A 13622-nucleotide genomic window follows, 5' to 3' on the forward strand; every position below is an offset into this window, starting at 1 on the left:
GGAGCTCTTCTTAATATTTTGACACCAAAATCATGTCGATACACCTTACCGACTGCGAGTAAAGCCACCCACGCTTTAACTTGACAGACTGTAAAATACATTTTCTTTGCAAAAGTTAAATCTAAAGATTTTACACTTTTCTGAAGCTTCTGACAAACTCTCCTACGTTTTCTCGTATTTTTATTGACAGTCGATTCTACTTAACTATACTCCGTACCTTATTCTAAAACTAAAGTAATTGTTAAATTTGCCTAGAGAAGCTTATTACTAATAACTAAATACAAACGCAGTTTATTAAAATATCCGCAAGCGCGGAGAATCGAACGCACGCACCGCATGCTTATAAGTCAAACGCCTAATCCCCATAGCTACGATGTCATGCTGAGTGCGATATCATAAATGGTTGACGGCATTCATCCGACACTTTAGAAATTATGAAAAAAGGTTTTTGAAGCTCGTTTTGATATATATGATTGTTAAACATACTTAAATGATTTTAAATTAAATGGATCTTTAAGAAAAATTATTTTCAAATTTTTAAGACACCAAATGTTTTATGTTTTTTCAGAGAAAATGAAATTTTTAAAAGTTTGCATCTCGGTGACCTAGTTTCTGTGAACTCCATGGGGTTCTTTCCAGATTTTCTCTATTTCCCCATGTTTGACCCTATTGCAAATACCTATATAGGTCACTAATAAGATTCTATATAAGGATCCTATAAGTGACCTATATAGGATCCTATGTAGGATCACCTATATAGGTCAGTATAGGAGCCACCTATAGGAAATGAAATAGGTTCCTGCATAGGATACTATATAGAATCCCATTAGGGACCTATATAGGACAGACGATAAACCGGAAGTGTTGCACAGTAGTTTCTTATAGCAGATACAGCTGCGCAGTAGTTATTTTTGACTATGCGATTGCCAAGCAGTAGGAACCTGTATAGGTTCTTATATGGATTCTAACCTAGGAAGACGGACCCTATACCCTTACCATAGAATCATTTAGGATTCTATAAAGGAACCTATGCAGCAAGCCTATTAGGGACCTTTACCTTTATAGGTATTTGCAGTAGGGTCGGATGTGCTGTTTATTCGGTACTCTCATTTCATTACATATCGACTCCTAAGTGGCATCTAAACGGATTTCTATGCGGTTTCTAATTGCTATCTATTTGGAACGGAGGAACTTTCAATGTGGATCTCATTAGACTCTAATATGTGTTTATTTGATATTTGTAAGGCATTAACTATTGGCTCCTAAGTTGATCTTAAATAGTTTTTCTATTCGGTTTGTATCTGGTTTTTATCTGGTTCGTAGTGACTTTCAAAGTGGCTTCGGTTAGCATCGTATGTGCTGTTAATTCGGTACTCGCAATTCATTACATAGCAGCTCCTAAGTGGAATCTAAATGGATTTTCTATTCGGTTTCTAATTGCCATCTATCTGGTGCGCAGGAACTTATAATGTGGGTTTGATTAGGATCTAATGTGTTTGTAGTTGGATTCGTAATGCCTTAACTACTGGGTTCTTAGTGGCAACTAAGTGGAGGTCTATTATTTTCCTGACTTATATTTATCTTGTCCGCAGTAACTTGTGAAGTGGCTTCTATTAGGATGTGATGTATTATGTACTCGGTACTCGCAACGCATTAATAGGGCCTCTTAAAACAGGGCCTCTTAAAACAGCAATTTTAAACTTGTTTTATTCCGATTAATTTAATCTCAATTTACCATTACAAATCCTAACAAAACCTCTTAGAATAACAATTTTAACTTTTGGCATTCGTAAGAGAGCAGAACCTATTAGATTCCTTTTAGGGCTACTTTTAATGCAGATCTTCGAATTTTTATTTGATAAATATAATTCCATTTGACCATTAAAAACCTCATAGAGCCACATAGAAAAGCATCTTGTACTTTGTAATATCCCCAGTCGTATTATAAAAGCACATCCGTGCGTAATAGATCCCATTGGGAATATAAATTCTAGTTAATTTTTGTCCCAGTAGCCGTATAATTGCCGAATACAAGCCATTAGAAACCATATTCGAATAAAAAAGCTCTTAAGAACCACGTAAGACCACATAAAAAGCTATCAGGCATTTTTACTAGGGTAGTAGTATCTCATCACTCACTATCAGAATATCTTAAACAATTCGTAAATAAAAATTCCGAATGGGACGAGTGGTTAGAACTAGCAACATTTTTTTATAACACAAGCGTACATACAGGTACAAAATGTACTCCATATGAGCTAGTCTTTGGAAAAATAGCACGACAACCATCAAGTGAACCACCGCCACCACACGAAAAATTTGAAACTTACGACGACTACACGAATAAATTCATAACAAGACTACATGAAATGCGAGCTGTAGCGAGACAAAACTTAATAAAAGCCAAGGAATAGTCTAAAATTTATTATGACAGAAAGATTAACCCACAAGATTTTAAAATAGGAGATAAAGTATTTTTACTAGCATGAGGAAAAAAAAAATTCGATAATCAATATTCAGGCACCTATCAAGTACTAGAAATTTTAGGAAAAGGAAATGTCAAAATAAAAATAGATAATACATCACAAGTTGTACACATAAATAGACTCAAGATCTCTCATATTGATATTCAATAACAAATAAGAAAATAAGAAAAATAAGCAAAACATATAAGCAAAAAAATTTTAAGCAAATTTTTTTTACAGATTCAATTACAAGAACATAAATACTACATCAGCAACTAATATAAACTTATTATATCATAATAGGAACGCACGTAAACATAATCAAATCAATAATATTTTATTTCAATAAAAATAGGCACTAATTACTCACTCAACGCAAGACGAAAGAAGTATTTATAAAATACGTTGACCTCAACATAATTTTATTTTCTTCCTCTATCATTGTCTAATTTCTTCCAGACAAGGAAGTTCTGTTCGTTTGAAAACCTATATTCGTCAATATTAATCGTATCTGCATTTATTTTTTAAGATCCAACCACCGAGAAGCAGCATGTCATGGATTAAATAAATATATTTAAAAAAAAAAATAAAAATCATATTCCAAATTAAAAGTATCTTAATGATAAGTTCTTTTGGAATATTTCCATATTGCAATAAAAAGTTCTTAACTAAAATTCTTTTTTGTCCAGTTTTCATGCAAACAATATGCAGAAAACTTTTGAAAACATACAGAAAGTAACTTTTCCTCAAAATATTATTTAAACTCTTGGACATTAAATGTTATTTTTACAAATATATATTCAATATTTTCTTTGCAGATTTTTAAAAAAATTCTCTACTTATGACACGTCAGATTAGAAGATTAATTATTTATTAGCATAAACGAAATTATGAAAAAACTTTCTTACATGGCGCAAAAATTAAAATGAAATACTCATGAAAGAAGAAACCTCGTTATAAATTTGCTACAAGCGAAATTTTATAAATTAAGCTAATAGACAAGAAAGAATTCGAATAGCGCATTGCGAATGTAGATTACAGTTAATATATCCACGACGTCCTGCGAGTATGTGTCTGAATTGCATAGAAGAATACGTTGACCAAAATGTGAGTGTTTTTCTTGGATATGAAATAGAAGTACGAACACATTTTTGTATAACTATGATTTGAAACACGTCCTCAAACAGCACAGGATCACTGAACGATTTATATCACTTCTATTAAACCATAATTTCACATAATAACTCTATTTTATTACATCGTATGTGTATGTTAAACCGTGTTGGACCTGTTTCACTTACCATTTTTTTTTCTCAAAAATAATTAAACATATATCAATAGTATCACAAAAGTGTCAAAGATAAACGATGTAACGGAACAAAGACAAAAATATATTTAAAAAATTCAAATTATGTACCTTGAAACACAACGTGAATAGTACAAAAGAGAAATTTGAAGTTCCGCATTAAATTAGGTCCATGTCTAGCAAAAATAAACGAAGAATAAGTACAAAATAAAAGTACAAGATAGGTTTAAAATTAAGTTATAACAATTATAAGCAAAATTGTAATCAAAATCAGTTCCTAAAAAACATACATATATTTTCAAAACAATCTAATAAATAAATATATATACACAAGTTTCTAATAGTCTAAAATTTTAACATACTCATAAACAATTCATATAAACTACGGTACTTGTGAATATGCATTTTCAATTACTCTTCTAATTCTAATTAAAAATAATTTATGTTTATCTCATAGTCACTTTATCTAACTAATAAATTTTACTTTGTAATATTAAATTTCTTTTTGGTAATCTATGTATGTTTCAGCAAAATGGAACCAGCAAATGCAAGCATAAACCCAAGCGAATCTGTCAGCTCGGTGGAGACACTCAGCGAAATTAGTATAGAATATAATTTTTAAAAACCAAATTACGAAGCAACTGTATTTAATCTAAAAACAACATCTCAAGTATTCATAGTGACTTGTCAAACTATGAAATTTGAAAAAAAATATGTTAAAACTGGCGAGGCTAACGTTTCAAAGAAAACAGCAAAGCATAACGCTGGCCGAGAAATGTTAAGATCATTATCCGATACTTATCATTTTGGCGAGGAACAATTGCCACCGAACAATATAATTCAAAATATACAAGAAATGTAGTTCGAATATTAATTGAAGTTAATACATAAATTCAAAAAAGTATTGAAACAATTTAAATTATTTTTTGGTTACAAATTTTATTATTTGGTTGAAAATTGTAAAGACTGAAAAACCTGTTTTGAAATTAAAATTATTTCTTGAAAAAAAGATCCTACTCCATCTTCACTTCATTGGGAATCGAACCACAAAACTTCTTATTTTCGGCCAGGTACTTTTTTAATTAAGCTATTAGAGGGATCAGAATAAGAACTCTTAATTCAAGAAAATAACGCTAATTTTTAACTTGGTGTTAATGGCACAAGTAATTACTTTTAAATTTATCTGCTATATCATCAGAGATTGCACCTTGCCGACAGTAGATCAACCCTCCAAACCATGATGCAGAAAATCTACACAATATCGTTTTGTGGTTCGATTTCCAATGGAGTGGAGATGGAGCAGGATCTTTTTTTTTCAAAAAATAATTTTAATTTGAAAATATTATTTTCCATATAGTCTTATTAAGACGTTAAGCATTTTCTGTTATTGAAGATTCTTAACTTGGTCGATATTATGTAAATTTTCTGCCTTCATGGTTTGGAGGGTTGATCTACTGTCGGTAAGGTACAATCTCTGATGATATAGCAGATAAATTAAAAAATCTGTTTTGATTAATATTTCAACTATTTTGTTGAAAATTCGTCTTTTTAGTTCAAAAATATATCATTTTTACTATAAATTACATTTTTTTAGAAAAATGCAACTGTTTTGTTGAAAATAATATTATTATGTTAGAAAATTCAACATTTTGGTTAAAATATTTTTCTTTTTTAAAAAAAATCTTGTTTGGTTTAAAAATCATGTCATGTTTAATTTATAATTAAAACATTTTTCGTTTGAAATATCAACTATTATATTTTTTCATAAGAATTAATCTTTTTTTGGTAGAAAATTAGTCTTTTTATTTTAAAGTTCAAGAATTTGTTAGAAAATTGAAGTATTAGGTTACCCAAATAAGATACATTCTAATAAAAAAATATAGTAGTTGATTTTTCAACCCACATATATTTTAATTACATATTGAAACCAGTCGACTTAATTTAAAAAAAAAATGAATTTCCAATGAAACTGCTGAAGCTTCAACCTAAACAGATTTTAATTTCTACGACAGTTGCATTTTTGCTCAAGGAAGATGAAATTTATAAATTAAAAGGTACGTTTTTGAACAAAAAAGACGAATTTTCAAGAAAATAGTTAAATGTTAATCAAAAAACATTTTTCAGTCAAGAAATAAAAAAATCTAATATGAAATATAAATTTTCAGCAGATAAGTTAATTTACTTAATTTATCTTAAAAAGTAAATCGATAATATTAATCTTATTAATATTTCATATAAATCTATAATATTACATTTTAATGCATACTTACTAATTTTTATTGAAAAATGAAATTTGTGAGATACTATAATACATTATTTACCTAAGCAGTTGGAAAACTTTGAGGTTAGAATTGGAGGTTTCAATAAATTACTCTGAACCACTTTTTTAGAATAAATAATCAATTGAACAGCTCGTCCCGGTTCAGGCGACTTCGCCAAAAATTTGTCAAAATGCGGGGCATTAAAATATTCATAAGTTATAGAATAAAATCGCTAATAAATTTATGAATTTTATTCTTAAACGTATTTAAAATATGCAAAAACATTACTTCTTCTTTAACTGGATAAAGAAACTTTCATATTGATTTTCGATAAGACTTAACTTTATTCGTTGTTTTATTTTTATGAAACTTTCATTATTTCAATTCATAGTTTTTGGAAATAAATAGGGTTGTTTCGTGATTTTAGATAAATTAATTTATCAATATATAATTTTAATTTGAATCGAAAATGCATTATAATTTTTTTTCTTCTGTGTCGTTCAGCAGGAAAAAATTATTAAAAATTGAAGGCGGTAAAAGACTTATTGAAATTGGTGTCACGTGTTTGTCACGTTACCCAGAGGTTCTCATAATTATCTATTAATGTAAAGATGCGAAACTCATGGTAAAGAGGTTAGGCCACGGTCTGCTAGCAATTTTAGCTATTTTGATTTGATACCTTTATTTGTTAAGGATTATGTGACAAAAAAGTTACTCTGTTGTAATATTTGGTTTAAGAGTCAGTAGTCTGTTGAAGGAAAACAGTAAGTGCAATTATTAACACATGTCAAAATCGTACATATTTACGAATTGTTTCAATAAACATGACTACATTTAAGTACTTTTTAAATGAATTCTGTATACAAAAGTTTTAGTTTTAAATGTTTTTCCAATGTTTATAATGTTTTTTAATTAATATTTTGCGACTACAATTTTCGATGTGCGCATAACTAAACGAAAACATCGGCACAGAAAAATATATTTGAGAATCACTGATACGTGAGCTGTGATTGGTGGAAAATCCGACCCCTTTAACGTCAAAGAGGCCCTCCAATCGATGTCGTGATAGAAAATTCATATTTTAACATTAGAGTAAAAATAGTAAACAATATGTACAAAATATTTTATGGGCGTTTTTATAATTAGAATTTTATATGCTGTAAGATCCATTTATTGGAAAAATTATATCTGACTTTGGAAACAACCCTATTTACAATATTATAAGGTTTAAAGATAAAGAAAATATTGGTGAAGATAAAATTCTCTTAAATTCTCTGTAAATTCTCAAGTTGTCTTAAAATGACGGTCACATTCACGAGAACGTGACCGGATTTTTAATGTCCGAGAAATTTATAACTCTCCTCATGACACCAAGTTAAGACACTTTACTCCACGGTGTGCCCACTCTAATGTATTTTGGGGCGGTACTTATAGATTGTGGCAAAATGTGAGATCAGCACCACCTAGAGGACGTAGCAAGAACTATGGTCTACAGCAACAACCCCCCTCTTTCCCTTCTCACCCTAATTTTTAGGTTATGTTGACTTCTCTTTCTGAAAGAAATACATGAATAATAATAACCAATAAAATAAACCAAAAATTGAACAAAATAAAATCTATCCTCGATCAAATGCAATAAAATGTTTAAGTCTGTTGCAATCGATCTATCATAGAAAGATTCCAACAGACTTTAACGTTTGATTGTTCGTTCTATCAGAACGATTCCAACAGAATTTAACATTTTATTGCATTTGATCGATGATCGATTTGATTTGGTTCCATTTGTAGTTCGTGTTATCGGTGAAAATCCATTGTGAATCCAAGTTCATCACGCAAAAAAATATAATTCTTGCAGCTACAGTGAACTTGAGCAGACCTGATCAGACGATAGAACTTCTATCGTCTGCTCAAGTTCATATCGAATTCTGAATTCACACGAGCGCCACCTAGGGGACGTAGCATTACTATAATCCGTTCACCACTTTTCTATGGGAGTGGGCACACCGTGCTTTACTCGAGGACTGCACTGCGGAGAGAAGACGCTGACTTGCTTTGTTCTCCTTTTTGGCTAGAGCAGAGAAAAGCACGCTGTGTCGTCTCCCATGGGTGCGTTTGGCCACTTATAGCGACACTAGCGCATCTGCAAGGAAGTCGATGACTAACATGCATCTATGTGTTCGTGCACGCATGTGTATATATTATTTGAATGTGTTACATGATTTAAAATCAGAGAAAATAAACAACCCAGGTGCGAAATTCGGTCGGATACCAGAGCTTGACCATCGGCTCAAAGTCGGCCCTTCTATGGTAACCAATCTACGGTAAGTAGAGTTGGGCCGACTAAGATTTTTTCAAGCTGCCATGTTCATACCGACGTTGGCGATGGACGTCGACGGCGAGCGAAAAGCCGACCGTCGGCCCAACTATGGTACGACAATGGGATAAATCGTGTGCAGATTGGTCGGTACGACCGCAATAATGCATACTAGTCTAAGAGCCGAGACCATTTTTTGCGAGTTATTAGGTAACGATTCTGCTACTATTTTCCTGATTCTTGAGAATATACTGATCACCAAATTTGGCTTCTTCAGGGATAGTCCCGGGAAGGTGTTTATTTACTTATTCGAAGTTGTAAAAAAATGATTAAAATAAGTCATAGGGTAACGGCTGAATCTTTCTGTGTTGAATGTCAAGACAATTAGACAATGTCCCGTGCAATTGGCAGAACAATACGCCAGTGCGGAAGGGGGCCGAACGATCTAGAGTTGTAAAAGAATATATCATTTTAATGTTATTTTCTAACACCCAAATTTTTTATATAACATTCTACTCATTATTCAAAACATATATTCGGAGAGGCAGAACAAAATCTCGGGGATATCATACTGGCAGAACATCGCAAACTGCCCGGTTTTGACATTGATCATTGTGCATTGGTTGACGGCCCTGACACTGCGAGAAGAGTGGTCACTTGTGCTCCGGAGACTATCAGTAGCGTAACTAGAGACATATTTCACGCCTTTTTAATTTTATTTTATGACACAAAACTACTCCGTTGTTACCCATAATAATAATAAATATCAAATAATAATATTGAAGTGTCATTTTCAAAATTTTAAATATCCCTTCGAGTCACTTCAAACTACGGATCGACCTAAAATTTTGCAAAACATAACTCAGTATAATAAGTGTAATAGAACCTATATTATTAAAGGTTTATTTTCATCAACCTTTACGCATGAAAATATAATCTCTTTATTCTAATTAGTTTTCTTTGATCTCTAGAGTCGATTTTCGAAAGCCGTCAAATTATAACCTCAAAATTGTTCGTCTATTTTAAATAAAATTTTTGCATACGTTATTGTAAAAACTCAATATATTTAGGAGCAAGTTCGTATATTTTGTTTGTAGGGAAATTTTCACTCATTCAGTGGGGTGGATTGAGAATAAAAGATTTCAGAAAAAATTTTGGCATTTGAGAGATATGTAAAAAATTGTAAAACACACTTCCTACACAAAATATTTGTACATAAAGTGTACTGGCTTTTTTTCCCTACACAAATTTTTTGCTACAAAAAAAAACATTTCCTACACAAAATCAAACACCCTATTATATTTTTCCTACACAAAATATTTCCTAAATAGAAATAAATAATAATTATTTTAAAATATTACGTCTAATATTTCTCCTGCACAAAATATTTCCTACACAAAATTGTTCCTACACAAATTATTTTCCACAAAAAAATGTTGATATACAAAATTATTATAATTGCCCAAGTATTGTTCCTGCTATTATTTTCACAATGAATTTTTTCACACAAAATTAATTCTACACAAAATCATCCTTTTTAATTAAATATTGTTCCTGCTCTGTATGGATTTCGTTCATCTTTGCTTATTTTGTATTGTTTGATGTACTTGTGAGTAGTTCTGAACGATTTTGCATAGCTTGCATTAATATGTGTGTGTATATATATATATACGAAATATTTTGTGTAGGAAAAGTTTGTGTAGGAATAATCGTAACAACACTTAATATTTTTGAAATGAAACAAAAGGAAAATAATTTAGATGAAGATATGAAAAACATCTTATTTTTTCTGTCGTAGGTTTATTGTAAGCATAAGGAAAATGTAAAAAAATCCAGGAAAATTGGGAATGTTCTGCAGAATCTCCAGATTTTTCGTTTATTCTGAGGTGTCGCTAAAAAGAAGATTATTTACCTCATGAACTCAAAAAATGAATTCTATATAAATTTGTCACTCTTTGGCATGCTGCACAGGAAATAATAATCTATTGATATTACTTAGTTTCCTTAAGTAATAACAATAACGATTTTTAACGTTAAAATGCTCTAGACTTTCGTCTTGGCTTGAATTCAACGTGATAATGAAACAATAATAACGTTATTTTAAGATTTTTGATTCATAATATTTATTATTATTATATTATGTATTGATATAAGCTACCCTATTGCAAGTACCTACATAGGTCACTAATAGGATTCTATATAAGGATCCTATAAGTGACCTATATAGGATCCTATGTAGGATCATCTATATAGGTCAGTATAGGAGCCACCTATAGGAAATGAAACAGCTTCCTGCGTAGGATACTATATAAAATCCTATTAGTAACCTATATAGGACAGATAATAAACCGGAAGTGTTGCGCAGTAGTTTCCTAAAGCAGATACAGCTGCGCAGTAGTTATTTTTGACTATGCGCTTGTCTAGTAGTAGGAATCTGCATATGCTCTTATATGGATTCTAACCTAAGAAGAAGGACCCCATACCCTTACCATAGAATCATTTAGGATTATAAAGGATCCTATGCAGGAAGCTGTTTCATTTCCTATAGGTGGCACCTATGCTGACCTATATAGGTAACCCTATATAGGATCCTATATGGGTCACTTATAGGATGCTTATATAGAATACCATTAAGGACCTTTACAGGCACCTATATAGGTATTTGCAGTAGGGTACGCCTCTACTTACGCTTTTGATCGTCTTCGGAGCACAAGTGACCACTCTGTTCGTAGTGTCAGGGCCGTAAACCGACGCGCAATGACCAATGTCAAAACCGGGCAGTTTGCGATGTTCTGCCAGGAAGTTATCCCCGAGATTTTGTTCTGCCTCTGCGAATATATGTTTTGAATAATGAGTAGAATGTTATATAAAAAATTTGGTTCTTAGAAAATGACTTTAAAATGCCATAATCTTTTACAACTTTAGACCGTTTTGCCCCTTTTCCGCACCGGCCTATTGTTCTGCCAATTGCCAGGAACATTGTCTAATTGTCTTGACATTCAACACAGAAAGATTCAGCCGTTACCCTATCACTTATTTTAATCATTTTTTTACAACTTCGAATGAGTAAATGAACACCTTCTCTCCGGGACTACCCCTGGAGAAGCCAAATTTGGTGATCAGTGGATTCTCAACAATCAGGAAAATAGTGGCAGAATCGTTACCTAATAACTCGCCAAAAACGGCCTCGGCTCTCCGACTATTCGGTCCGACTCTGGATGCAGCATTCGGATTGTCATAAGTTACCTTGTTGCACCCGACAGCCGGTCAAACCTTGGCCCGAGTATTAGCAGACCGTCGGATAAACTCTGGTTAATTATTATAAAACGAACGTGAAACTGCAGTCGGCGCGACTGTGGTCAAGATTTGACCCGTCAAACGACGTCACATGTGCCCGTAACATTAAGGCGATTTCAAGAATCTTTCTGTTATGGAAGAGCACCAGGAGCGTCCAACTATTAGGCACAGTTTTTGTGACCAAACTTCAAGTGCGTCGATCGCCAAGTGGTCAGAGTGCGCTGTAAAATACCCTAGTTTAGGTAGTTTATGTAAGGGTTCGAATCCTGTGCGTGTAAGATTTTTTAAAGCGTTAAAGCGTGCGATTATTAGTGTAAGTAACTGTATGTGCAAATTATGTATATGAAAATGATAAGAAAAGATTATATAATAATAATTTAAAAAATAACTTTTGAAAAATTAATTTTTGTCGAAGGTTGGGCCGGCGTCATCTTAATAGATGGGCCATATATAGGACCAAATGTCGGCCCGACGTGGAGAAGCCAAAGGCGGTTGACCATTATCATTTAGATGGTTGATCCGACCAGTGGTGCACAAAGTTGGACCGACCGTCCGACGGTTGGCCCGACCGTGGTCCGACGGTCAATTCGCTCCTGGGAAATTAAATGAAAATTATACTAATTTCAGACGAAAAATGTATAAATAATCTTTCCTGCATCATTTTTCGGCATAAATTTGTACAATTTTGCATTAATTTTCTAATAAATGAAGAAATACGTGACACATAAAATGTAACTTTTTTTGAAAATTTTATTTATTCTCATTATAATAGAGAAGGGAAATCAGTGACATCCTGGCACAGCACAAACATTTCAATTTACTTTACATTTGAATGGCGGCGCAAAGATACTTTAAGCAAATATTACCCCCACTTCTGCCTCTACAGTAACGCCATCTATGGTCATCCAGAGAAGTAAATGAAACGAGCGCGAAATTCAAAATGTGTAGCTTATGATAAATAAAAGAAGGAGCATATTTTATTAGAATATTCATTAGAAGAATATAAAGAAAATAAAAAATAAGTATATTCTTTTAAGATCTTTACAGTATATATGTATAGTATATAATAATGAATGAAATTTATGAAAAAATTCCTGAATGAAAAGAATCAAATGAATGAAAGTAATTATGGTGGGACTATTATTTCGTTGAAAATGTAACAGTTTCAAAAAAATAATTCTTTATGGTTTAGGGTTTCGAAGATTATTTACAATCTGGATTTGTCTGAGACTGAACTGAGACTGGGGTAAAGACAGAAGCTGGAGTATAATCGACTAAACAGGAACAAACTAAACTGAAACGGGAACTAAACTGATTTCTACTTCCGAATCCACTGTACTTATTCACAAGATTCCTTCATAAATTCCCGTGGGGTGAGTGGTTTTAGAAGTAGGGATACTTCTTGGTTCCAATCAGCGTTGTCAATCAATTAGGTAGAAGAAAGGTAAGACCCTAATTGTCCAATGGGCGTTGAGAATTATGTATATGCCTATATATAGAGGATGTCGCAGTAACCATCATGCCTTGTATCCCTTCCAAAGTACCATGGGGGTAATTAATGAGATAGCTAATCAGGGATTAGGAATCTTAATGTTCCCAAATATGGAGAATGGCGCAGTTACCACAATATATGGTATCCCTTTCTAGGTGTTCAAGGGTATGATATTAGGATGCGTAGAAGAGCATAAGGTTTGCGTGTGACTTTTGGTTGTGTATGAACGGCTCACCCTCCTATAACTGTCATCTTTATTAAGCTGTTTATTGCTTTTATATCTAAGATGCTGCCCTATTGCAAATACTTATATAGGTCACTAATAGGATTATATGCAAGGATCCTATATGTGACCTATAAAGGATCCTATGTAGGATCACCTATATAGGTCAGTATAGGAGCCACCTATAGGAAATGAAACAGCTTCCCGCGTAGCATTTTATATCGAATCCTATTAGTGATCTATATAGGACAGATGATGGACCAG

This window comes from Belonocnema kinseyi, chromosome 2 (assembly GCF_010883055.1).
Source record: "Belonocnema kinseyi isolate 2016_QV_RU_SX_M_011 chromosome 2, B_treatae_v1, whole genome shotgun sequence".
In the NCBI taxonomy this organism is placed as follows: Eukaryota; Metazoa; Arthropoda; class Insecta; order Hymenoptera; family Cynipidae; genus Belonocnema; species Belonocnema kinseyi.